At 41.3% G+C, this 27,084-nt stretch overlaps 1 long non-coding RNA gene across 1 annotated transcript in view; it reads right to left on the reverse strand.

The window, feature by feature from the left end:
• Positions 1-1,272: 1,272 nt before the first annotated feature.
• The window catches only part of LOC123804113 (uncharacterized), a 439,047-nt gene continuing 413,235 nt past the window's right edge, over positions 1,273-27,084 (reverse strand). The window contains exons 6-10 of the long non-coding RNA XR_015723132.1: positions 12,478-12,675; positions 9,269-9,998; positions 8,291-8,396; positions 6,914-7,062; positions 1,273-5,107 (exon numbers count right to left, since the gene is read on the reverse strand). This is a non-coding gene — a long non-coding RNA (uncharacterized LOC123804113). The remainder of the gene's footprint in view (positions 5,108-6,913; positions 7,063-8,290; positions 8,397-9,268; positions 9,999-12,477; positions 12,676-27,084) is intronic.

Below are 27,084 nucleotides of genomic sequence, written 5' to 3' on the forward strand. Positions count from 1 at the left end.
AGGTCTTGGAAAGCAGGAAAGGGGTTGAAATCAGGATACTCGAAAAAGAGATGTAAATTAGATTTTACAATGATATTTGAGGACAGGAGGAACTCGAGGGGGAGTTCTTCTTTACCTGAACTGGCTCCTTTCACGAACCAGCTCTGTGGGCTTCGCCAATTGCTCAGCCTGCCTGAGCCAGTTTTCTCAGATCTGGGATGAGAGATTGGAACTAGACAGTGCAAGACCACTTCCAGCTATAGATCTGTGATTCTGTCTGCAGAGTGTAGAGAGGACCGTGCCCTTCCCAAGGTGCTCTCGCTGACTGCACAGGGAATGACTGCACGGCTTAGAGCTGGGACCCCATAAGAACTGTAGAGCTCTCTTTAAGATCTCAAAGTGCTGTTTGAATCATTTTTACTACGGCATTTTTTTTTTTTTTACCATCAAGAAGAAGATAGGCTCAAAGTCAGAACTGATGCCAAGCTGAGAAGCGTACAGAGTTTGCCTCTGATCGTACACATCAGCTTTTTGAAGTACTTGCCCATGTAGTTCCCACACTCCTCCTCCTGGGTAAGGGGTGGGGAGGTCCATCCTCTGATCTAGTTTTAAGCACTTCATTCAAGTGCTCATAAATGACACAAAATATCACCTCCCAAAGGTACTTTCATTAATTCGAATACTTACAGAAGGACTCCTTAATGTAGCATTTTATCCGTCCATTGTTGAAATACAGAGCACCTCCTAACTGTCAGACACAGTGATAAAAACTGGGCACGCGAAGATGAGTGATGTGTAGTCTCTAGCCTTAAAGAGGTCACTCTTCAGCAGGGAGTCAGGTAAGTGACACAAAACATATCTACAAGAGAGGTTTGGGCAAGGTCTCCATGGGATGCACCCATCGCTTAGAGTATAACTAGGACTACTGCTTAGAGTGAAGAGTTACAACACTAACTAATATGCCCACAAAAATGCATGAGCCAAGTCCATTACGGGCAAACCAGCACACAGGGTCATTCTAGCTAAAGAGAAAGCGTGGCTATTAAGCCCCCTATGTCACCACTGAGCCTGGGCCACACAGTACTTAGGTAAGACCTTCACCCCAAAGGATTAGGTGAGGACTGACACAAAATCGACAACAGTTTCTACTTCTTCTTTAGATGACTGGTGATGATTTTTTTGCAAACCATGCTGTTCATCGCTTTTTTCCTTCCTTCCCTCCCTCCTTCCCTCTCTCTCTCTCCTTCCCTCCTTCCCTCCTCACAACCTCCCTCCCTCCCTTCCTTCCTCTACAAGTGGCTCCCCAGTACAACTAGTTATTAAGAGAATCTTAACATAATAAAAGCATTAGCATTCTTGGTATTTATTCTGTGGGGGAATCACGTGCCCCATCCCCTGAAAGACTTGTGCCCTTGGGAATCCATTGGCCTAAACTTTCTTCTGGTAATTTCAGTGCACTTCACTGTAAAGTCCTTAAAACACCATCCATGGAGCCAACCCCAGAAGACTGGATTACAGGTGAGATTGTTCTATAATGAACTTCTTCTCTTCAGGTCTGCCATGGTGGCTCTTTATCCTCCTGACTTTACTATTACACCCTGTTATGATTTTTGAGTTTCTAGTGTAGAAAATTACTTTGCTGCACCATTAGCCCCAGTCCAAAGTTCTTCTGCCAGGCAGTTAGGTTCAGGAATTAAACACATGTTGGATTTATGTTCATGTGTAATCAAGATGTTCTCTTTCCTGCACTCATTGCTAAAGATGCTGGATCTTTCATAATATGAGTTTACTCCCTAGCTCCATCATTCAACATACAGTATAAAAATAATCATAATCTAAAACTCCCTGAAATTTTTTCTCCAAAATAACTGAAGGCTGGTGGCCTGGGTGGGCCCAAGGAAGCCAGTCCTCTACCAGGCTGAGCCCTCCACATTACAACCACCTTCACGTTCCATCTAGAGGTGTAGTCAGACCCTGGAGACAAAACCGAGCATTCGGCTCATGACCTACATTCTTCTGCAGCTACATCATCCAGAAAAGTGACTTCTCTGTTGTAAGGAAATTCACCAGTGTAGGTTTCATCTGGCCCAATATTTATTATCCCAAATCACAAGCAGAAAAACCAAACAACTGATCGCTTAGCTCATCAATAATTCCACAACTCGAAGTGTCCAATGTATGTCTAATCAGTACTCACCCACCACCATGAATAACTGTTGAGAGAGAAGAGGAAAAGGGGCTCTCCAGGCTTATATTGTTTTAAAGGGAATCCCAATCAAGAACCTGCCTGAATCACAGACTTAAGGATGAAACAATATTCAAGAGGGTCTTCTGGAACCAGGAAATTGACCAGTATCCCCCACTCATCCCCTCCACTCAATGTTGTATTCGAGATCCCAGCTAGCATAAGACAAGGAAAAAAGGTAAAAAGTACAAGATATGGAAAGGAAAAAACAATGTTTTCATTATCAGCAGATACGATTTCCTACATAGAAAATTCAAGAGATTCACATTTCAAGAGACTCTACAGACAAAAATATTTGCATGAACAGAGAACAAGTTTGCAAGCTAAAAATCAATACACAAAAAAATCATTAACATTTTTCTACTCCAGGGGCCACAAAATGGACTTTCTCGTTTTTGAAAAAAATTAGAAAGTATAATTTTAGATAAAGATCCTATGCACAACAGCAACGAAAATTATAAGGTAAACAGGAATATATTAACAAAAGATGGACAAAACTTTTTGGAAAGCACTATAAAATATTTTACAAACAAGAAAAAAAGATCTGAATAAAGAGATATGGGACGTTTCAATAGCATTATAATAATTCTGCTCAAATGTACCTATAAATTCAATGCCATTCCAAATACTAGACACTTTTTTTTTTTTTTTTTTGGTGGGAGTGAACAGATTGTAAAACTCACAGGAATGAGTGGAGGGTAAAGTATAGCCATGAAGAAAAAGAATAAAAACAATTCTTACCATACTAGCTATCAAGAATTGCCCTAAAGCTACAGTAATTAAAGTGGGACTAGTCCAGCCCAGCAATGGAATAGACCCGCACCTATGTAGAAACTTTGTGAATGAGAGTAGTGGCAATACCAGTCAATGGAGAAAGGACAAGATATTTAACAAATGATGCCAGGACAACTAGCTATTCATGTAGAATAAATAAATTAAAATTAGTCTTCTATGCAAAACTGAATCCCATATGGATTAAAAGCCTAGCTATTGAAACAAAGCAATGTTGTAAAACATTTGTGAGAATATATGGCATATGTTTATAATATTGGCATAAGGAAGGTTTTCTTGAACAAGGCAAAAAAGGCATAAAAAATTTAAAAAAATTAATAAATTTAGCTACAAAAAACTGGAAAAATTTTTGGTGAAAAAACCAACGTAACAATTAGAAGATGAGCTACAAATTAGGAGAAGATATTTCTAACTCTTAAAATAATAATAAAAAAAGAATTAGTATCCAAAATATACAAAGATATCTTTCAGGTCAATAACAAACACACACATACACACAAAACAAACAAAAAAATATGGGCAAAGGATAGGAACAGGAAAATTACAAAGAAATCTGAATAGCCAATAAATATATGAAAACATCAAGAAAATATTATTTCATACCCATCGATTGGAAAAAATTTAAAAGTCTTACAACACACATGCTGGCAAGGATATGGGAAAACAATATGTCATTTAGTACTGCTGAGAGTGTAAATATCTACAAGCACTTTGGAGAGCTATTTCACATTATCTAGAAAAACTGAAAATAAACATACCCAGCCACCAAGTAATTTTGCTTCTAAGTAATTACCCTAGGGAAACTCTCACACATGTGCTCAAGGAGAGCTCTACATAGTTGGTTGTTGCAATGTTATTTTTAATAGCAAAATGTTGGAAACCGTCTAAAAGGCCATCAATGGGGAATGGATAAACTGTGGTATATTCATACACTGGAATACTAAGCCACTGTTAAAATGAATGAATGAATAATTCCATAGGTGGTAATGTGAATAAATCTGGAAAATATAAAGTTCAGCAAAAATGAGGAAATTTATAGCATATTATATATGTACACTTTAAAATTTAAAAACAATACTATATACTGAGAATAATTACTAATTTAAGGATAGTGCTTATTTCTTGGGAGAGAAGAAATGGGGGTTTATTATCTCTAATGTCTCATTTCTTTTTAAAGAACCAATCTGAATCAAATACAGCAAAATAGTAACATCTGTGAGATCTACATGGCAGATGTATGAAAATCTGTAATTTTTTGTGTTTTGTGTGTAACGAACTTAAAAATATTGAAAAGGAAAATACTAAATATATAATCAAGGGATAACTAATAGATGGAATAAATTAATAATGACTGGGCACCCCAGACATTGGGGTATTTTACACAAAGAGTGGGTAGAATATCACAGCTGAAAGCACCATGGGTGCTTTCTAATCTTATTCCATATCGGACACATGTGGAAATTGAGACCTAGAGAAAATAAATGACTTCAAAGCTATACAAGTAGCCAGAATGGAACCCAGGTCTCCTAACCTGCAGGCCAGGACTCCCTCCCACCGTGTCTTAGGAAATTGCCACCTCCATTAGAAGATACAAAGGATCGGTATGTACAAAGGAAGAGTATGGAGAACCAATAGTGGGACTGTCTTCAATAACACAAAGGTCATCCCCAAAAGGTCTCTCAATGTAAAGAGTAACATTTATAAACTCTCTAAGAAAACCAAATAGCAGCTCATTTATGTCACAGCCTCACCTCAAACCCTAGGACAACCTCTGCCAACTGTTAATTGTTGGCAAACACCATGAAGGAAAAATACCCAAGGAAGAGAGTTAACTAGGGCTGCAAGAGCACTGCTTATTACCTTGTTGGTAGAAGATGGTGTCCCTCATCTAATTCATCTTTCTGAAGTTGAGGTCTCCTCAGGACCTTACCATGTCAGTAACACCCAACATCTCTCCTCAAACTACCATGCATTCTGGTTTCTTGAGCAACCTTCAAATGCCCCGATGGAGACAATTGGTAGAGTCTGAAGAGAGCGAGTTTCCCCATTTATTCATATCATCTTCTCTCCATCCACCTTATCCATGGCTTCCTTTGAAAGGAATTTGAATCGAAGATTGGGTTTTCAAAATCTTTTCTAGCACCTGGTGCTTTACCATAATTAACAACAGCTAATTTCTTGAAAGCTCATTAAGCACTAGACATTGGTGTATGCACTTTTGGATTATTACTGCATTTAATCCTCACAAAAAAACCTGTGAGGTGGATACAATAATTACCATCATTTGAAAGACAAGGGTCACAATCAGAGAACTTAAGAACATTTTTCAAGGTCATGCTAATAACGTCATGGAAGAGGATTCAAGCACAGGCAATTTGGTTCCTACACCTAAACCATCACACACAACACCAGTTTCACTTTATTCTTTGAGTGCCTACTCATTTCACATTGAGTATGATGTTAACTGTGGGATTGTCATATATAACTTTTATTATGTTGAGGTACATTCTTTCTATACCTAATTTGTTAAAAGTTTTTTTTTTCATGAAAAAATGTTGAATTTTGCCAAAGGCTTTCTCCCATCCCTATAATGTACTTCCAGCCATATTTTTAAGGAGAAACCCAGTTAGAGGAAAAACACAGGGAGCTACACACCCAGTCAAGTTTCCATTATCCGTTTCTTTCTCTTTTATCTTTCACATATGTAGTCCAATCCGTTTTGTCTATTTTTTCCTTCATCTAATCCTCAAATCCAGGGCTACAAGGATCTTAGAGGTCATCACTTCTTTTAGTGACTCAAAAATCAGCTTATTAGAGGGTTCTAGACACAGTCACCTTGCTTCCCCCTACTCTCACCTAGTGCCAGTTCCATCAGCTTGATGCCGTCTTTCTATTCTCTGGAGCCTCAGTGGATTGATTAGAAAGGATCAAGGCAGCATTCTCTGCTGTTTGACCGGAAGCTGTCATGGACCACAGGCCTGGGAGTAACAGTTCTTCTCATGCTTTTGTCTGTTCCTTACAGCGGGTTCGGCTCCTTGGCTAAAGCTCCCCAACTCTTTATCTCCTTTAAAGAAGACCTGATAATGTTCCCTGTGGGTGTCAGGCTGTAATTGGGTCTTATTTAATTTTAAAGTTCATTTGTTCATTCCCCTTCAACAATTAATGGTCATTTTCTAATATATTTGCTTAACCTCTTACATAGATACACTATGGCAGTGATTGGAAACTTCATGACCTGGATGTTAGTTGAAGCATGTGCTATAAATTCACTTTATTATTCATTAATTATGGGTATGTCACAAAACTATGTTGAATCTGTTGAATAATGGAATCAAAACTTTAAAAAAAAAGATTACAATACGCTATGGTGATGGACTGAAACTGGTAGAATGACTAGACTATGGATAAATGGAATTCTACATTTAGCCCCCCCCCAAATTTTGGCTAAGGACAAGAGGTATATGGCTTTAAAGCAGACTTTGGTGTTTATTTCCCACAAACTGTGAATGAACTCTAAGTGTGATGTGGCTGCTAAAACCAAGGTATTTTAGGCTCTTTTAAAATTAGTGTGGTATCCAGGTTAGTTCTAGTTGGTCACAGCACATCTAAATTATTCCAGTTTGGGCCTTCTTAAAGCGGATATGGATAAACAAGGACTCATGTAAGGATAGTGAAGAACTTAACTGGAAATTTTAGGTAGGAGGAAAGACTTACTCTTTAATAGCTTTAGTTAATTATTGGAAGCATTGTCACATAGACTTACTTTGTATTTGTATATGGCTAGAAGGCAAAATGACCCAAATCATACAGAGGTATAATCTGGAACCATCTAACTGCAGGCATTTTACCCATTCGAGCTGTTGAATGGAAGGTGGGCTGCTGGCGTGGGAGAACTACCTGTCCTTAGAGGTGTTCGAACACAGGCTGGTTGTCCTGCTGTGAGGAATACTGTGACAACGTAGATGACAGATGACCACAGGGTTGCTTCAACTCGGAGATGCTCAGCTTCTGAGTATTTGCAGCTCCGCCTCTGGCTGTGAGAGGCTCTGAAATAAGGAAAAAAAGGATCAGGAGATTGTCCTTAGCCCTCGGAACCAGCAAACCCTAAGGAGACTTCAAAAGAGGAGAGAGGAGCAATGGTTCTCACTTTTCTTCCTTTTTCAAGTAGCAGAATCCTCCCCCCTCCCACCTTTGAAAAATGAAATGCTATATAGAACCCAATTTGGAAGATAAATAAAGAACTAATTTGAGTGGTCAGGACTGGGGGCAGCCACTGACTTGGGAGTCCCACCTGCTGAGATCCTTCACCCTCAAAGAGGCTTCTGTGGTATCTCTATGGAACCAGGGCTCCCTGGAAGTCAGTCCGAAACCACTAAAGGGAGTCTTGAGAGAAATCTCTTGGGTTTGAAAAGAAGGAGGAAATTGGAAAATTCTGGGAAAACAATGTCCAGTCTCTTTAGCCCCATTAAATATGCTACATCCACATAATAAATCCAGGAACAATAGAAAAAAATGCCAAGGAACTTTCCTAGCTCAATTCCCTTCCACCTACTGGAATGTGCCTTATCTATTAAGTCCCCTTATTTCTCTGTTTTGGCTCTATGTCTTAGATCCTCCTTCACTCCCCTGCTTCTTCAGATCTACTGACCTGGTTTTTGATTTGCTGGTTACATGCAGCTGGGTTCACACTTCATCCAGTCCCCATTTGGCAAGGGGAGGAATAGCACCAAACTGTAGAGTGTGCATGAGCAGAAGACCTAGATGCTGCGGTCTGTTAGCTAAAATGGGAGGTCTGGTTACCCAACAATAACCCACCTGTGTTATCCTCAAGTAGGGGATTCTCAAAGACCCACGCCAAAAGCTGTGGCAGGAAACTCCATGTCTCCTCCTTCCTGGTCCTCTCTACCACATGCATAGAAAATAGTTTTGGTCGTGGGGGGATGGGAGATAGGGACAGAATGCCACATCAGCATACACCATCTATAGCAGTCAGGGTTCAATGTGTTCAATTTGGGTTATTTAAAGAGTTTAATACAAGTGTGAGCAGGATTTAGGGAAAGCAACCAGGGATGGAGGTAGTAACACCCTTGGATCTGAAGGAGCAAGGAAAGGACTGGTTGTTGGAACCAAGACAGAAAGAACTCTATGTATAAGGCTACCCAACAGGAGCTGTGGCCTTCAGGAGTGGGAGCAGCCAAATGACAGCAACGAAGCTCCATCAAAAGGGGAGCTGGAGAATTAATACTCCGACTTCACTTTCCTTCTGCTTCTTACCCTCTTGCTAGAGCCTTCCATTGTCTGAACCAGTGGGAAGTCAGGTGTCAGTGGAACCCCCTGATGGAATCCCCCTGGGTTTGTAGCAGGGTAGAAAGAAGTGAACCTGAAGGGGCAAATGGAAGAAGATATTTAGCACACCAAACCTCAGAATCCAGGCCAAGCTTTGTGTTTCAGCTATGTGGAGAACGTCACATTCATACCACCTCAACTTTATTCACAGCGCAGCTGCAATTAGGTGTTTTACTGATGGTCCTACGATGTTGGTAGATAAAGGACTCCTTTTTACAAACCATTTGCCTTTATGGTGGGCATGCTCATTCTTACTGAAGTTAATACTCAGCATTTTCCAAATCATTTTTTTGAAAGTAAAGCCAAACAATTTAAGGATATCTCTTTCTATCTCCAGTTTGCCATTTGCCTTCTCTGGTCTTCTAAGCAGACACTTCAGGATATGAGGTATAAAGCTGACTGGGACCCCAACACTGGGAAGGAACATTTCTGTTTTAGAATTGACCATGAAAAGAGATAAGAAAATAACAATTGTCCTGGACTTCAACTGTCTCACATGTGGATAAAATCCATTTAATTCTCCAAACTGGGAAGCAGAGGTGTATGACTTTTACATGGTGTCTAGCTTGTCATTCTCAAGCAATGTGATGATCTAAGGAGTCACTGAAAGACAAATTGTCCATATATTCAGTATACATTCTCACAGACATGGAGTTTGTGCATGAGTTACCTTCTCTAGAGGTAAACTACATTTATAAATTACGGGAAACTCAAAAATGTAAGCCACGCCAATGCAAGTATATGAGGCATCAGTTTCCTTTTCAGCTGAACCACTAACTATTGAGTGTCTATTTCAGGAGACTGCTCTGGTTATCAATTGCTAAATAACAAACCTCCTTAAAACTCACTGGCTAATATAGCAATTTATTATTATATTTCATGTTACCATATGTTTATTTGGCTCACCTGGGAAGGGTCTTTGGGGCGGGTCTCCTATGCGATTGCAGTCGGATGATGGCCAGGAGTGGAATCACCTTCAGGCTCAACAGGACTGGTTATCCAAGATGGCTCATGGCTGGCAGTTGATCTTGGTCAGTATCTAGGAGGTCAGCTAGTACTGTTAACTTGATTTTTCTATAATTCGTCTGTCCATGTCCTTGGGCTTCTCACAGTATGGAGCCTGGCTGGATACTACCAGTGAGTGAGTATCTCAAAAGATCCAGATGAATCTGCAAAGCTTTTTATAAGGAGCCTCAGAATTCATGCAGTGTTAGGAGGACTGAGTTACTCAGTGTTTAAAAAAATAGGAAGGGTGTTGCAAGACACTAAGTACAAGGTACTACCATGAACAAAGTCTCAAAGGTATGTCATAGCATGAAATATGTAGGGAACTACAAGTATTTAGGTATTGTTAGACTCTAAAGTTTGCAGGAGGATGTAGTAGGAGAAGAGCTGGAAAGCCAAGAACAGACAGGCACCCAAGAATTCTTACAGTTTTGAATGCTTTACTAGGAAAGTCTGATCTTATAGATTTGGGGAGACTTTGGGCTTTAAGGCAGAGGTATGACTGGTCATAGCAGACTTTTAGACACATACCTCTATGCATGCAGTGTGGTGAGTGGATTTAGAGGAGGCGACACCCCAAGACTTGAGGTAGGGAGACCTGTTAGGACTTCACAGTACTTCAGGTGAGAGGCTGAGGGTATAAACAAACACAGTAATTGAGAGGATGCAATAAAGGGGATAGAATTAGAAATACCTAAAGCAAAACTGGAAGCACTGCATGACTATTTGAATTTGGGGAGCTAAGTTCAAGGAAATTATATGTTTTATTTTTATTTATTTTTTTCATTAATCACCAGTTTTTACTGTGCACTTTATATATGCCTGGCATTCATTCTTTACATGCATTATCTCAGGAGAGCCTGAAAGAAATACAGTGAGGTAGGGAGGAACCATTTTTTCCAACATTTTAAAGATGGACAATCTAGATATCAAGGGGCAAAGTAACTTGCAAGAGGTCTAGGGCTTCAGGGAGATGGGACATTTTGAGCCGCACTGGATGGAACTCTGCTGGCTTCCACACACAAAATAAGATGGCAAGATGTCTGATGAGTGAGTAACTACAAAACTACATTTATTGCCCTAAGTGTTATATTTACAGGGCAAACACCACCAGAGAGTTTGCTCCTCACAAAGATTCTCCCCTGGGTGGTTAGAATGCATATGCTGCATGAACTGTCTCCTCTCTCCCAGCTTCTGAGGAAAATAATTGGCTTTCCAGGAGACTGACTTTATAAAACCATTTGCAGTCAAGTGTTATCTTGACAAGGATCTGGTAGAGAGGACCGGCAGAGCCAAGCCTGTCACCTTCCTGGTTTTCTGAAGTAAGCTTTCCTAGAATTTGTATCTGATCTGTAGAGTCCTTCTGTAGAACATTTGGATATTTGTCATTTCTCCAAGGATTAGGGCTTCTCAATGGTGCTTTTGGAGGAGGCAAGTTAAATACAAGGCCTGAAGAGTAGATAGGATTGCCAAAATGTTGAAGTCAGTCAGAAGGAAAAAACGAACAAACTGATGGGAGTAAATACAAATGATGGGAGCAGAAATCGATAGACTGGAAATCCAAGAAACAATAAAGAATATTAACAAGAAAAAAGGCTGGTTATTAAAAAGACTGATAAAATAGACAAACTTCTGGAAAAATCCATCAAAAATATAGAGGGAATATAAAATGAAAAGGGGAACATACTATACATAACATATAGACTGAAAATAATTGTGAGACTGACTACCCTTCATGCTAATAATTTGAAAATGTAGACAATATGTATATAGATAATCTGAAGGTATAGATCATCTGAAGAAACCTGTAAGTCTTAACCCATAACCTTTAAAGAAATCTAATCAGTGCCAAAATCCTCCAGCAAATATCATAGGTAATGATTGAATGTTAGACACATTCTCTTTAAAGTGAAACCATGACAAAATTACTTGTTACCAGCACTTCTTAAAATTTTGTTGGAAGTTCAAGACACTGCAGTGAGACGAGAAAAAAAAAAGTAAGAGCTATACCTTGGTATGGAAGAAATAACTTGATTATTTGAAGACACCGTAATAGTTTACTCGCAGAATCCAAGGAATCCTATAAACTATTTACACTAAGAAGTTTCTGTCATTCTTATAAATTAATAGATGCCAATTTTAAAAACTGTGTGTGTATATATGTATAAAATATACACACACATATACATAATATATATACATAGACATAATGTATTATATATTTATGTAGAGTATATATACATAATATATAAAAATATACATATATTTTTAAAAGACCCCATTTGAAATAGCAGTAAAACCTACTAAGCTTGTAATAGCGAAATTTTGGAAGCCAATTAAATGTGAATCAATAGACAATAATAACAGATTTGTATAGTCATATACCTAACGATACAATGGTTAATGTGAAAGAACTGACTCTACTATCAACATTGGAAAAAAAATGACGTGGAAAATTTTTTGAGTAAAAAAAGTCAGGTTTCATAATATCTGTATTATGATACTATTTTCATAAGTTAAAAATGCATAAAATAATGCTTATTGCAAATGGATATATACAAATGCTGTGAAAATAGAAAACATGGATAGAAAAGATACTATACTGACTTCAGGATGGAGGTTACCTCTTTGGAGGGAGATATTATAGATTGGGAATTGAAAGATTCAACAGTAATATCTTGTTTCTTTAAAAAAAGTTCTGAGAAACAAACTGAGGGCTACAGAGGGGAGGGGGTGGGGGAATGGGATAGACCGGTGATGGGTAGTAAGGAGGGCACGTACTGCATGGTGCACTGGGTGTTATACGCAACTAATGAATCATCGAACTTTATATCAAAAACCAGGGATGTACTGTAGGGTGATTAACATAATATAATAAAATAAATAAATAAAAAAATTTAAAAAGGTCTGAGGCAAATTATACAACGTGATCAATGTTTCTAAATCTGGATAGTAGGTAGCTAAGTGTCTGTTTTATTAGCCTCCTATGTTGAGTTTATTGCATAAGTAAAACATCGTAAATGTGAATAGGAGGTGAAGACATGTACATAAAGCACTGTGCCAGCACTCTGAGGAAGGCAGACCGTGGGTAACAGCAGAAAATGTCGTACCTCCTAAATGGACGGACGCTGGAAGATGCAGCCTCCTTGCTCACCAAGGCTTTTCCACACTTCTTGTGGCTGCTTTATTCTAGGTGCAGAGACGACCTGGCTGCCACAGCCCTCAGCTGCTTTTAATCAACAGGGGGATGGATTCTGCCCGTTTATCCAAAACACGTGAAGAAACGCAAGTAGCTTTTCTCTTGAGGCCTTGTAAAATAAAAAATACATATTTTCTGAATCATTTAAGAGCTATTAAATCATGACTGGTAGAACTGAAGTGTTGATTATTGAATTTTTCAAAAGTTAACAATTCCTTAGCCACTCCCAGAACAGTTCTGTGTTCTTACTACTTGAGTTTACTGTACTGTCACCTTGTTTCAAGGGACTTGATGATGGTTTCCACATTTGCATTTGTTTCAGTTATTGTCTTGATCTACAAATTACACTGATCAGAAGAAATCTGGGATTTCAGATTCTAAATCTGAAAAGAAAATTTTTCTAAGATAATGTGCTGATGCTATTGACTAGAGACTTAGTTAATGCAATCCTTTTGGCAGGACAATTCGGTAACCAAGCATTTCCAATTCCAGAAACCTAACTTTCAGAGATACTTTCGTGTATGCACAAAGCTACATGTAGAGGAGGTTCACTGTAGAAGATGTTCCCTGTAATACTGTCGGGACCATCCTTGGATATGTAGCTGTCCTTACGCTCAAGTAAGAACTCGGAAGTAGGGCAAATGTGTATCAATGTCAGAATGAATGAACGCATGACACATCTCTGTTACGTAATAACATGGTGGTTAAAAACAAGGTAGATCTCTGCAGAGAGATACAAGTTGAACTTCTAAGATATATTAAGAAAAAGAAAGTTACAGATCAATGCATATGATAGGATCCCATTAGTGTTAAAAACTCCAAACCCATATATATGCAAATATAAACATATACATATGTAAATTTATAGAAAAGTTTACAGCCTGAACTGTTCACCATGGTTACTTTCGGGAAAAGAGTTATGTTTTATATATATATATATATATATATATATATATATATATATATATATATAAATTTAAATATATTTCTAAATTTATTATATTTCTATTCACATATTTTTGTGTTTAAAGACTGCTTAGATTCTCATTCCAAGTATATTAAATACAAATTCTACTATCTTTGAGACTATTATCATATTGCCTTAGGAAATAAATTATAAAAAGTAATGAATACATTTTTTCTATAATCAGGAAAATATTTTTTAATAAAGGAAAATATGTGTGTTTACTGTGCAAAATTAAAAAATACAGGAAAGTACAGAGAATGAAAATCACTCATAATTTTATCCTAATGTGTCGATGTTTTTCTTTCTTTTATGGATATGGTTGAAATCATACCATAGACACAATTTTTATTCTGATTCCTTTCTAGTTAACACAAAAATATTCATCTATGTCATTAAAGCTCTTCAAAAAACAGAATCACATAGACTCCCCATCATTAACTTAACCATTCCACACTCGTCTCAGATTTGGTTAACCACCACAAAATCTGCTTCTTAATGAGACTCTCAGACCATGTTTATGAAATTAGAGACCCTTCAGTGATGTGGCCAGCATGAGTTTAACAGGCTCAAAGAGAAAGAAAGAAATCTAGGACCTCAAGGATACACCAGTATGAACCAAAGCACTTGCTGGGAAAGCAAGAGCCAGGAGCACAGATGAAATTCTTCCTCTTTCCTCTTTTTTAAGATGGTGCTGCAAAAGTTATCCATGATTGACATAAATCGAGCCTGCTTTTGAAGAAACCTTCTATTCTTACATACCGGGAAGAGTAATGATCCAGCAAAGAGGTCCCATCCTTAGTTCTATATGATAAGCAGGATAGAAATTCCAAGGAAAAAGGAGCCTGATGGAAAAGACCCTGAGACCCTAACATTCACGTTTATTTGGTTTGAGAAGAAATGTAGGGAGTCCTGTGGCATAAGACAAATACCGAAGGACCATTTGCAGGTGTGAAAAGTGAAACATTTTCCAAAGGTTCATTAAATAGCACAGCTTCCTTCGGAGAGGGTCTCCATGGTGAAGATTGCTTTCCTTTTTGCAGGTCTCTAAGCGGAAGAAGGAGCTGCAGAGGCCCTCACTGAGACCACCCAGGCTGCATTGGGAGTGTGGGGTTTCTAGCAGAGGCCCCTGTTCCTCCTGCCCACCGGCCCAGGCACAGAAATTCCTTCCTCGGCCTCTGCTGGCGAGGACCCGAGGTTTCTCTTTTTGTTGGACTCACCACAGACTGAAACAGCAAAGGCATTGGAAGCCTGCAGTCCTTTACGAATGGTCTGAATGGAAACCACAAGGCCTAGAAATTCAAGGGCTTTGGCAAAAATGCTGCTTTGTTTTTCATGTCCCTAAACTGATCCAGCCAATGCCTCGGGTGACAAACAGTGAATAGCGCTGGGTACGGCATGTGCTGTAATTAGGTTGGTGGGTTGGACTGGGGCTTCTGTGGGACGAGGCCCGCCCCATCTGCTATTCTTGCAGTTATTTTGTGGCTTTATCACACAAGCTGGGGGCTCCGCAGGATCCCTGATGAGGCTGATTTTATTAGAAGAAAAATAAGTTCATCGCTACTTCTCACTAGCACATGTTTGAGATGTTTTCTTTCTCTGATCAACGACATTCGCCAAGCCGCACATTCTGTGCTAAACAGAGCCTACCTAACTCTGCCGGCTGGGGTTTTTCCTGGATCACTCCCACCTCGCTTACTGAAATGCCTCTGGAGAAGCTCATTTGACCCATCACTCATTCTTTTGCGTGTTCATTCATTCCTTCATTCATTCAACACCAATTTATTAAGTATCTGTTATAGGTATATATTTTTTTGAGACACTCTGCTTGGTAATGCAATGAAGAATAAAAACAGATCTAGCCCTGCTCCCATAGAGCTGTATTAAAAAGCAGGACAAGTGCTCTGATGGAAATACGCCAACACATGAGAACGTGTGACATGATGGCTGGAATCCCAGCGGTCCCACGGAGGACCCTGGGCAGGAAGGCATCGTGGAGTTCATCTGTGGCTGGACAGGGAAGCCTGGACCCTGAGCTGCTCGGCAGGGACCCCTTCCTCATGGCCTTCAGGGGCGGTGGTGGTAGTTCGCCACAGCATAGGCTCTGATGGATCGGGTCAGATGTATTCGGTAGACAGGGGCTGACTTTCTGTTGGGAAGGTGGCAGCGATCATCACCATCGTTGTAAATGGTGCCCAGTACAAAGTGCTCACCTGTGCCAGAAGACACTATCAGAACTCAAACGTTTATTGATGAAACAGGGCTATAATACCAACTGAAAAATCTTCCCTGGGGAAGCAAAGGACAGAATCATGGATGGAATTCTGGCCCTACTCATAACGCTTCGGACACCAAATGTGAGGGTTTTTCACACCAAGCAATTCTCCGCTTCTCATTGAACATTAACCAGGTGTCCTGTGATATAATTTAACTCTGACACTACTTATGTGGAATCAGTGCAGACTCCACAGGTGAAGGGCTCAGTCCCACAATACCGCCCCCCATTTCATCTGCCAACTGCATGTAGTGGGTCACCCTGCTTGTCCGACTTGACTACGGATTTGGTGTTCCCCACCCCTCCTTCTCCTCAGGTCCCATCATTTGCTATTATCGCTCACAGACCAAGGGACACACTTTACTTACTATGACCAGTTTGTTATAAAGGATATTATAAAGGATGTGAACGAACGGCCGGATGAAGAGATATACAGGGCAAGGGTCCTGAGCACAGGAACTTCTGTCCCTGTGGAGTGTGCCACGCTCCTGGCACATGGATGCACTCGCCAACCTGGGAGTTCTCCAAACTCTTTCACTCAGGATTTTTATGGAGTTTCCATTACATAGGCACAATTGATGAAATCAATGGCCATTGGTGACCCACTCAATTCCCAGTCCCTCTCTCTTCCCAGGAGGTCAAGGGTAGGCGGGAGTATGTATGTGAAAATTCCAACCCTCCAATCACACATTATTTTGATTCCTCTGGTGAGCATGCCCCATCCTGAAGCTTTCCAGGCGCCCATCAAAAGTCGCCTCATTAGAAACAAAGAAAGTTACCTCATTAGCACGAATGTGAGTATATTTGAAAGAGGTTTATTATAAATAACAAAAGATGCTCCTCTTACCCTCATCCCTCAGGAAATTACAAGGGTTTTAGGAGCCGTGTACCAAGACCCAGAGACGAAGGTCAAATACGTATTTCTTAATGTATCAAATATCACAGGCCTCTCATTTTATGTTACAACTGAGCCTCTGTCCCTACAGGGATGTCCGCAAATTCATTACTAAGAAGGCTGAGCTTGGCAATAGCTTGGACACTCTCTCCCTTCTTACCCTCACTTTACCTTCCAGCTTAGTAAGCTCTAAGGTCTTAGGATCTGGGGCCAGGGAAACCCTGAGGGCAGACGATTTGGTGGTAAAACTTCAGAAGAAGCAGGAATTGAGTCTTTTCATCTCTATCTCTAGTACAGCAGAGATGCTGGCACAGGGCACACACACACACACACACACACACGTCAAGCAGATGAAGTGGGCACATGACTAAGAGTTGTGTGGGAAGCAAAATGACTGTATTCCAATTTGTGTGGGTAAGGAGAGAGGAACAGTTTCTTCTCTCAAAAGAAGTTCTCTTCTGTGTCAAGGCAGGATAACAGAGAATCCTAGCCTCCTCTTCGTTTCAAAAGTCCTTGGGAAAAGTAGCTTGAAACCTGAGAAATCTGACAAGCCATAATATTTAGAGGGGCCCACAGTACTTCCCAGTTTGGTCTGAGTTCCCTGGGAGCCCAAGAAACCAGGCAGCCTAGAGTTGGGGCTGAGATCAATTTGTGATTTTTGCCCTGTGTTGTTTGACATCACAACCCCCAAACTCAACCTACATTATGCCATCGTTTTCAAATCCTTCCTTTGATTATTCCTTGATTTTTCCAATGCTGCACTCAAAACTCCTTGAGGAAGTACATTGTCTACTTATTTCAGTTGTAATTTCCAATTCTTTCCATTCAGCTCTATATACTGAGGTTCTATATACTGTAAGCTGTAAAAAACCACTTAATTCACTCATCAAGTGTAGCCTACCTTCACAGGGAAGCCACTCCCCCACCCCGAGGAGCCACGTACACGCTGTTCGGCTGCTTCCCCCTTCAAGCCTCCTAAGGATCAACATGGCTGCCACCTTAGACTTGTGTACAGATATTTTTTGCTGGGCCCTGGGTGCTGGAAGCCACCACCTTCTTCTGGAAGTGAATTCCAGAAGTGCAAAGCCTCTGCCCAACCTCTGGGAAAGCACACTGGGTGCGCTGCGTCCTCCTGAACATCATTTTCTTGAAAACATGATAAAGGGAGGATAAATACACCAGTGGAAAATGAAGGCAAAATAGTCTGTGGGCCACCCGGTAGTTCCGAGGGAAACCATCTGAGAGACTCATGCTTATCCCACACAGCTTGGCTGGTGGGACCCCAGTGTGGTGCCCAGTGGGGAAGCCATCTCAGGCTTGGAGGGATGAAGGACACTGGTCCCTGGCTCTGTGATTCTGGTGCATCTGGGGTTCAGACTCCGGGTGGGTGCACAAGTAGGTAGATGTGCATATGGCACTGAGGTTCATATCTCCCCCAGTCATCAACTCCCAGAGGCCTCTGCTCCTGTAATATAATCTACAGCTTTAAGGCCTCAGGCTGACGGTAGGATAATGACCAGCTCATACAGTGTGTCAATGTATGCCTTAAAACTTGAGTCAGAGATTGTTTTAGGCAAATTAGGATGGGGGCTGTGTGTCCTGCCTCCATAGGCAAATGCTTCTTCGTTAGACCGGAGATTGAGGGGGTTGAGGTGGGTCATTCTACTTTACTTCATTCCTAAGTCCAGTCAAATAGTTTTTTTTCTAGGCATTAAAAATCCATGCACCCCAACGTTCATAGCAGCAATGTCTACAATAGCCAAACTATGGAAAGAGCCCAAAAGTCCATTGACAGATATTACTCAGCCATCAAAAAGAATGAAATCTTGCCATTTGCAGCAATGTGGATGGAACTAGAGAGTATTATGTTAAGTGAAATAAGTCAGTCAGAGAAAGACAAATACCATATGGTTTCACTCATATGTTGCATTTAAGAAACAAAACAGGTGGGGCGCCCGGGTGGCGCAGTTGTTAAGCGTCTGCCTTCGGCTCAGGGCGTGATCCCGGTGTTCTGGGATCGAGCCCCACATCAGGCTCCTTGGCTGGGAGCCTGCTTCTTCCTCTCCCACTCCCCCTGCTTGTGTTCCCTCTCTCGCTGGCTGTCTCTCTCTGTGTCAAATAAATAAATAAAATCTTTAAAAAAAAAAAAGAAACAAAACAGGTGAACACAGGGGAAGGGAAAGAAAAATAAAATAAAAATAGAGAGGGAGGCAAACCATAAGAGATACTTAATTCTAGGAAACAAATAGGATTGTTGGGGGTGTGGGCATTAAGGAGGACACTGGATGTAATGAGCAGTGGGTATTAAATGCAACTGATGAATCAAAAAATTCTATCCCTGAAACTATCCCACACAGTATATGTTAACTAAAACAAATAAAAAAGAATCCATGCCATATCAGGTGCTTGTTAGGAGCCAGCATGACTTAGCATTCAGAACTGCGTTTCACGTGTGGGCTCTGCTACCACCTGGGAAATCTCAAGCCAGCTGCACTATCTCCCCATTGCCATTTCTTCACCTACAAAATGGAGGGAAAGGGAACCTTAGCTCTGCCCTGCCTTCCCTCATGAGAATGAGTCTCAGTGGGAGGCTATGCCAGACACCTGGAGATCCTGAAAAGGAAGGTGCTGTGCCCCCACCTCCCAGACACAGATTCTCATGCTCATTACCTTCTGTGGCCCTGCTGGACGACATGATACTGAACTACCTAGAAACCTTAGGGTGGGCTGAATCCAGCTGCAAGGTGCTATATTTTCTTGCTAGTGAGGACTGTGTCACTCAAAGGTACGCACAATCCCTTTCTCTCTCTTACGGTGCCTAACCTTCCCGGTTTGCTTCTGGGGCTTCTGGGAAGCAGGACTTTCAGCACTAAAACCAGGAGAGTCCTGGGCACACAAAGAAGGTTGGTCACCCTATCGGTAGAAATTACAGAACAGAATGCTCTTGTTTCTGTTACCAAACCTCAATTTATTTGAGGGGCTGCATTAGAGAGATCAAGGGAGGAAGATCTGAATTACAAACTATATTTTAATTCTCCACTTTCCAAGGTCTAATTTGGATAGAAATCTCACTGCCCAGTTTACTTTTCAGTAAATGAGTGGCTTCATGGGAATATGGTTAGGATTCTTTATGAAAGACCCTCATCACTCACTGGGGACTTAGGCATCCCTAACAGGGAAATTCCTTTGGTCCCATTATTTCCATAACGATTTGTTCTCCCTTCCAGCACCCTGCCCTCCCACTACACTATTATTTGTGCCATCACTCTAATGGCCTGAGAGCTTAGCACACCCAGCAGCCCATTCAATGTGCTGTGTGCCCTTGGCCACCAAACACGAGGATGTAAAAGAAGGCAGGCTGACATAACTCTAGCAGTGGAGCCAAAACTGGTGAAAGCTACAGCTTCTATCAACTGTTGATCAAAGACATGAATAGGCAGAGACTTAAGAGGCTTAGACTTGATATGAATGGATTTCCTCCAGCCCCTAGTAATTGACGAGCTTTTAGAAAAGCATCATGAGGTGCCAATGCTAGGCAGAAGCAGAAATGGAGAAGTGAGTTTGGAAAAGCTTGAGTTCTCTGAGTGATAAATATTCAATAATTCATTATTTCGTTAAATGCCACTCTTCTCCCTCTTTTTACATGTCTACTTTATAGGGGACTGGGCAAAGCCTAGAACAGGATAGTGAACATAACTTTACCTCTGCTGTCATGGTCTTTGAGTTTAGCTACTCCAAGTTGATAATGTGTATGTGTAAAGATTAAGTAAAGTAGACTGAAATCTATTTAGAAGCTTTAAAAAACTGCCCTGACATCTTGGCCACTCCTTTGAGACTCCACAGCCTATAACTGAAGGCTGCTCTATTCATTCCTTTCTAGATGAGCTAGTTGTTGTATCCTCAACTATCATTGGCAACTATCAGTGACAATCCATTGGGAAGCTGATAACTGATACCATGTTGATGTTACTTGTCATTTTTGTAGAGAGTACATGTCTCCCTCTTTCATATCTCACAACTGGAGACCCAACCCATCTTCCTCCAGTCAAGAGGAAAATGAGCAACAGCAGCTGGCAATAGAATGAGCTTCCTGCATATAGGAATATAAACCACAGAGAGGGTAACTTGGAAAAGTATTTCCTGAAATAAAAGACAAAACCACAGAACATTTCAACAGTCACCAAAATTCATAGACTTAACACAATCCACATAAGAACTGAATTAGGACACATGCTTGTGTATTTATAGAAACAGAAAGTATGACAGAAAAACAGAGTTGGGCAGATTAATAATGCATTTAGAAACTGTTTCAAAGGGGAACTAGAAGGGCACGCTTGCTGCCTGAGGTTTTAATACTGGAAGAGTTCTTGATATTGGCATAATTAAAAAAAAATCTCACTATACCAAGCTTACCTTGACTCCTGGTGATGGATCAACAGGAGTCAAATTAGGCAGGGCATGAGGTGTGGCTGGACTTAGGGAAATCAGTGACTCACAGAAATGGATTAATTCATGTCATATACTACCTGTAATACTGGCAAATGAGTTAGTGCTAAGATTTGAGATCTTACTATGACTTTTAAACAGGCCAAATGACCCAGGCTTTTCTCTGCCCTGACTCTTACTTTTTCACAGTGCTAGAAGAATTAATGGTAAGACCTGCTCTGCGGAATTTAGGAGCAGGGAGAAATGACTATGTGGCTAGAATGCCATTCAGTTAGAGCCACTGGGGCACTTCGGAAGTCAGGAACCGGAATTTAGTCTTACATATAGATTACTCAATCCACACATGGGCTGGGTGTGGCATGGCTGTCGCCGGCTGAGATTTCCCCATCCCTCATAATTGATCTGCTTCTTGTCCTACCTCTGTCTTCAACACTGCAGATGCTGCCGGAATGTGTCTGCAGAGCAAGTCATCAGAAAAACTCTTTTCAGTGACCTTTACATGGTCAAGTAGCTCCTCTGGTTATCAGCTCAAGGGCTCAGGGTAACAAGTTTATTCTTAGAGCCAACTTTGCTCCTCTGGAAGCCAGGAATCAGGGTTCTAGTCTCCATCCTGAATACAAATAGTTGTGTGACTTTCTATATTTCTATTTCCTCCCCATAGAATGTGGAGTTGAATTGGATTGAGAATCTGTAAGTTTCCTCCCAGATCCAACATTCTGTAAACTTTGCGCATTTATAATCCTATCTGGAAATATACAAGCCCCTCTATGAACTGCTTATTTGACAATGACAGAGATTATCCCGAGCAAATTGGGGTTGAGCTCTGGTTCAGTATCTCTAAGCAGAATTGTTTCTGAGCTTGTGTGACTTTTCCATGAGGTGTCCAGTTGTCTTTCCCAGGGAGCCAGCCAAGGCGCCAGATGGAGGCAGTTACGGGAAAAGAGATGATGCAGATTTTAACAATGCAATTAAAATCATGTTTTGACAAACTATTCTAAGGCAAAAACAAGGCAGGATGGGAGGTAAGTGTTTGGGCTAAGTGTTTTTGATCCTTATGATAGAATTAGGTCTCACTATCTCCTGAAAAATAAAGTGGAAGGTATACTCAATAGCTGTCTCCAACTGGAAGTAGACTTTTAGTTTCTGCTAGCTCCTAACCTCTTCCTTAGAGGGCTTACTCATATGTGAGAGGAAAATACTTCTTGATCATTCTCAGTGCTACGGGCCATCGTATACTGACTGGTGATATAATACTGAACTTGACCTTGGCTATTTCTCGAATTGCTCAATATGGCTTTTTTTTTTTTTTAAGAACATAGATGAATACTGGCTATTCAATTTTTTTTTTTTCCTAATGAAAATTCTCCTGGCCAGTGTCGGCTTCTTGAAACTCTGTGATGCAGGCAGTGGTTAGCCTGACTGACTCTCCCTTGTGGTTGCTCAAGCTCTCCTTATATCATTACATTCTCATACTATTTTTTTTATAAATAAACTTTTAATTTTAGAATCGTTTTATATTTCCAAAGTTGTGAATATAGTACAGAGTTTCCATTCTCCCCAGACCCAGCCTGCCCTACTCTTAATGTCCTACATTAGTCTGGAACATTTGTTAGTTTTGATGAACCAGTATCAATATGTCATTATTAACTATGGCCCATATGTCATGCAGAGATCTTTGGCTTTTACCTTATGCCCTTTATGTGCTCCAGAGTCCCATCCAGGATACCACACCTCATCTACTGGTCCTGTCTCTTTAGACTTCTCTTAGCTATGACAGCTTCTCAGAATTTCTTTGTTTTCGATGACCTTAACAGTTTCGAGAAGTACCGGTGAGTGTGGACTAATGATAACACCACCAGTAACATGTGGGTGGCCTCATATTATGCTGAGCGATGTGCACAGTCCTTTAGATATACAGACTGATTTAATTACTACAACATCCGTACAGGTCGATCCTGTCATTATCCCCTTTTTACAGCTGAGGAAACTGAAGCAGACAGGGTTTGGGCAATTTACCTAAGATAACATAGTGTACGTAGTAGAGTGGGGAGACCAACCAAGGTGGGTTGGTCCCAGAAGCTGCATTCTTAACCACCATGCTTGGTAATAAGAATAACAATGAGGGGCGCCTGGGTGGCACAGCGGTTAAGCGTCTGCCTTCAGCTCAGGGCGTGATCCCGGCCTTATGGGATCGAGCCCCACATCGGGCTCCTCTGCTGGGAGCCTGCTTCTTCCTCTCCCACTCCCCCTGCTTGTGTTCCCTCTCTCGCTGGCTGTCTCTCTCTCTCTGTCAAATTAAATAAATAAAATCTTAAAAAAAAAAAAAGAATAACGATGAAAAATCCCTTAGTTCTGTATAGTTCTTTACCAAGCACTTTTATATACATCACAAACACATTCTAATGACCCTGGGGACCAAGGGTAATCAGAGCAGGTGCTGTCATTCCTGGAGGCCCAGCACATTGGTGTGGGATCCTACTACAGCCTGATGATAGTCAGGCCAGTGTTACAAGTACCGCGCAGGTGTAAGCCCTGCCAGTGGGCCCGTCACACCCTGGAGGGCAGAGCCCAGACCCTCTTCACTGTTGTCTTCCCTGTGATGTCTAATTTTACATCTTTTATATGGTAATCTCTTAATAAGTACTTGCTGAATTGGATTCTTGTTTTATAGATGAAAAAACTGAACATGAGGGTTAACGAAAGCCAAAAAATTCATTTTCCATGTAAATTGTAAAGCCTTTAAATCTCTCTTTTTAAAAAAATTCTGTTCTTCTATAGGGATCTACCTTACTGATTGTCTATGTACTTACCAAAGCTTCTCAATTGTCTAAGCTGAGGGATAAGGGAAGTAAGAACGGGGATTAATAAAATTCAGACAACTTTCAAATGGGTATTTTTTTCAACAGACACAAATTCCTTTCTGGTGGTAACAGGGGTGTGATCTTTATTTTCATTTCCTATTGGCCAAGTCCCACTAGACATAGTTTTAGAATCACAGCATTTCTAATTTATCTCTTTGGCCTTAATTGGTATGTCGCTGGAAGAGACATTAAATAAGTAGAGAAAACGGTTGGAAATGCAGAGAAGAAATAAGGGGCAGAACAAATTAGTGAATGGAAAACCGGCAACATCTGCATCCACTCTCCTCCAGTGATAGAGAGGCTTACCCTCTACTTCCGTCCTCCAGAGAGAGGCCCAGAACTGTCAGCCACAGAGAGCCTGGCTGTCTTCCTGCAAAGCAGGCTGGATAAGTCCTCATGATATCAGCAGTGAGGACCACCGTTCCTCTTTCCATGTGATTAGCAAAGAGAGGCCCAGTAGACACAGCAGGCGTGGAACTTGCTTTGCGGAGAAATATTTCTCCTGGTTTCAAATGCTGTCCACTTACTGTGTGAACTTGGCAAGTTCTGCTACCTCTCAAACCTCATTTCCCTCATCTTGAAAATGGGCTTAATAAGTAATGTGATTCCACAGCTGCTGTGAGGGTCAGGAATAATATATGCAAATGACACATGCCAAGTCCAATGGATGGCAAATGGCTAACCTTCAGTATGTGTAGTTCTTATTGCCCTGTTTTCCAGCTTAAGGACTGGTGTCGATGGCTGCCTCTGTCACATTCTAGCCACTGAGCCCATACTCCTCTCACTGAATGGTCCCCAAATGAAAGTCAAAGGCATTATTATTATTATTATTATTATTATTATTATTATTATTATTTATTTATTTTTTTTTTTAAAGGATTTTCCTGGGACTCAGGGAAGCCAGCTTCTGGGTTTCGGTCAATCCCCAGAGTACCTCTGCTTCCAGTGCGGCCCCCTGGAGTGCAACTCCCTCTGTGCCCCACATCTCCATTCAAGACCAGGGCACATGAGGGCAAACCGAGGAGCATAGCATCTGCCCCATCAGCTCCGTCCTTTAGTCCCAGCCTACGACTCCTGCCCCATCCTGCCCTCTGGGCGAGTCTGACCTCTGTTTTTCACTCCACAGTCTATTTGGCGTTTTTATGACCAGGGCTTGGGCAACTGGGCAAAACCTTTGGGCCAGAACTGGGCACTATTTCCGAGGAGTTTCCCTCCGTGAACTGCCTGACACTCTGCTGGGTACGAGTGGGTGGTTTTGACAGCTGCAGGGAGAGGTGCTGTGTCCTGAGGTGGGATGGGTGATGAACACACCATAAATTCCCTGTCTGCCTGGAGCATAAATCCGAGGGCTGTACAAGTTCCGAGGCAAGGAAATGGGAATGATGGAGCCAGGTAAACAGACCTGAGTCAACAGGAGTGCAGAAACAGCTCTGTGGCCCTGCCATCCACAGCCGTGGGCTGGGTTTTCAGAGTCAGATGGCTGGCTTCTTAGGAGTCATCTCTGATTTTTATGGCTTTGTGAGGTTTGGGAATGAAAATAAATGCAGGGTAAGGGCGGGACTCCTTGCTCCGGCCGGTGCAAATGCTCATAGCGCCATGGCACCCGGCAGAGTTTCCAGGGTGGCTAGACACTGTTGGCTCCTTCTCCCTCTAGAGAAGGGAGGAAAAGGCCGCTCAGCTGCCCCACAGGTCACTGCCGGGCAGGTCCCCTGGGGAGAACATGGGGCTGCAAATCAGAGCCCCTGGATTCCAGGGCTTGCTTTGCCGCTTATGGGTGACATGATTTTTTTTTTTTTTGTGCCTCCTGACTTGTCTGGATTTCAATCTCCTCCTTTACAAAATAGATATAATATCCATATCCCACCCACCTTAGAGGATCAAGTGAGATTATAGCGGTCAGATTTTTGGAAACCTCTTACCATGTGAAACTGTCAGTCTTTGTGTGAACATTTATTAATAATAAGAAAATGATAGCTATCAATTGCTAAACGCTTTTTGGTACTTGGCACAGTGGTAGGGCTCAGCACAAAAGAAAAATGTGAGTCTTTTCGTTCAAAAAGAAGGAAAAAGCCAATAAACTTATTAAAATATTAAACTATAATTAAAAATACTGTATTGTATATTTGAAAAGTTGCAAAGACAGGTCTTTTACATGCTCATCACAAGAAAAAAAAGTAATTCTGTGTGGTGAGGGATGTTAATTAAACTTATTCTGGTAACCATTTCATAATGTATGCATGTGTCAAATAATTACTGTATACACCTAAAACGAATACAATGTTACATGTCAATTATATCTCAATTTAAAAAGTAATTTAAAAATAATAAAACTTTTATTTCTCATCCATGAGCTCTCTCTACCTATCAACATGTTTTTTTGTTTTTGTTTTCTAATTCGCTCTTTGCTATTGCACTCCTTCAGGCATGGGGATACTTGCAGAATAAGTACAGTCTTCAAAAGCAGGTGGGTGAGGGTGGGAGTGGCGGGAAGGTCTGCCGAATACTGGGCTGATGTGTATGCCTGACTGAGTTGGGCAAGTGAAGTCTGGCATCTATGCTTTTCCACACCAAGGTGGAAAGGTGATCTGGGTGGGTGGGTGGGAGGTTGGCCCCTTCTGTGTTGCTCAATACAAGCACTCCCATTCCGCTAGACTGAGGCCCGGTTGGCATTGCCATGGGCTGCTCTGGCACGTGCGCCTGGCCCTGACCCACCCCTGCCATTCTGCAAAACCTTGCTGGGTAGGGGTGGGGAGAGGAGGATCAGGCAGAGTGCCAGGGCGGTAGATAGTGGGGAAGCTGGCAGCCAAGATGCTGTTCCTGGGAGGTTACGAAAGGCAGACCCAGAGTTAAACTGAGGCTCTAAGCTTCACTGCCTTTTTGGACTTCACTTACAAATCTCAAATTCTGGGACTATGACTACAGAGTGGTAAACCTCACGTGTGGGACGCCCCTCAGCACCAGGTCCTGTGTGGCTACGCATTTCTTGCGCCCTGAAGCCTGCCCAGCCGATAACCTCATGAGGTCCAAGGGTCATGCTGTAAGACAGCTACTCTTATTCCTATCAGGCAGAAGAGGAA

This window comes from Ursus americanus, chromosome 36 (genome assembly GCF_024610735.1).
Source record: "Ursus americanus isolate L20-20 chromosome 36, mUrsAme1.1.p, whole genome shotgun sequence".
NCBI lineage: Eukaryota > Metazoa > Chordata > Mammalia > Carnivora > Ursidae > Ursus > Ursus americanus.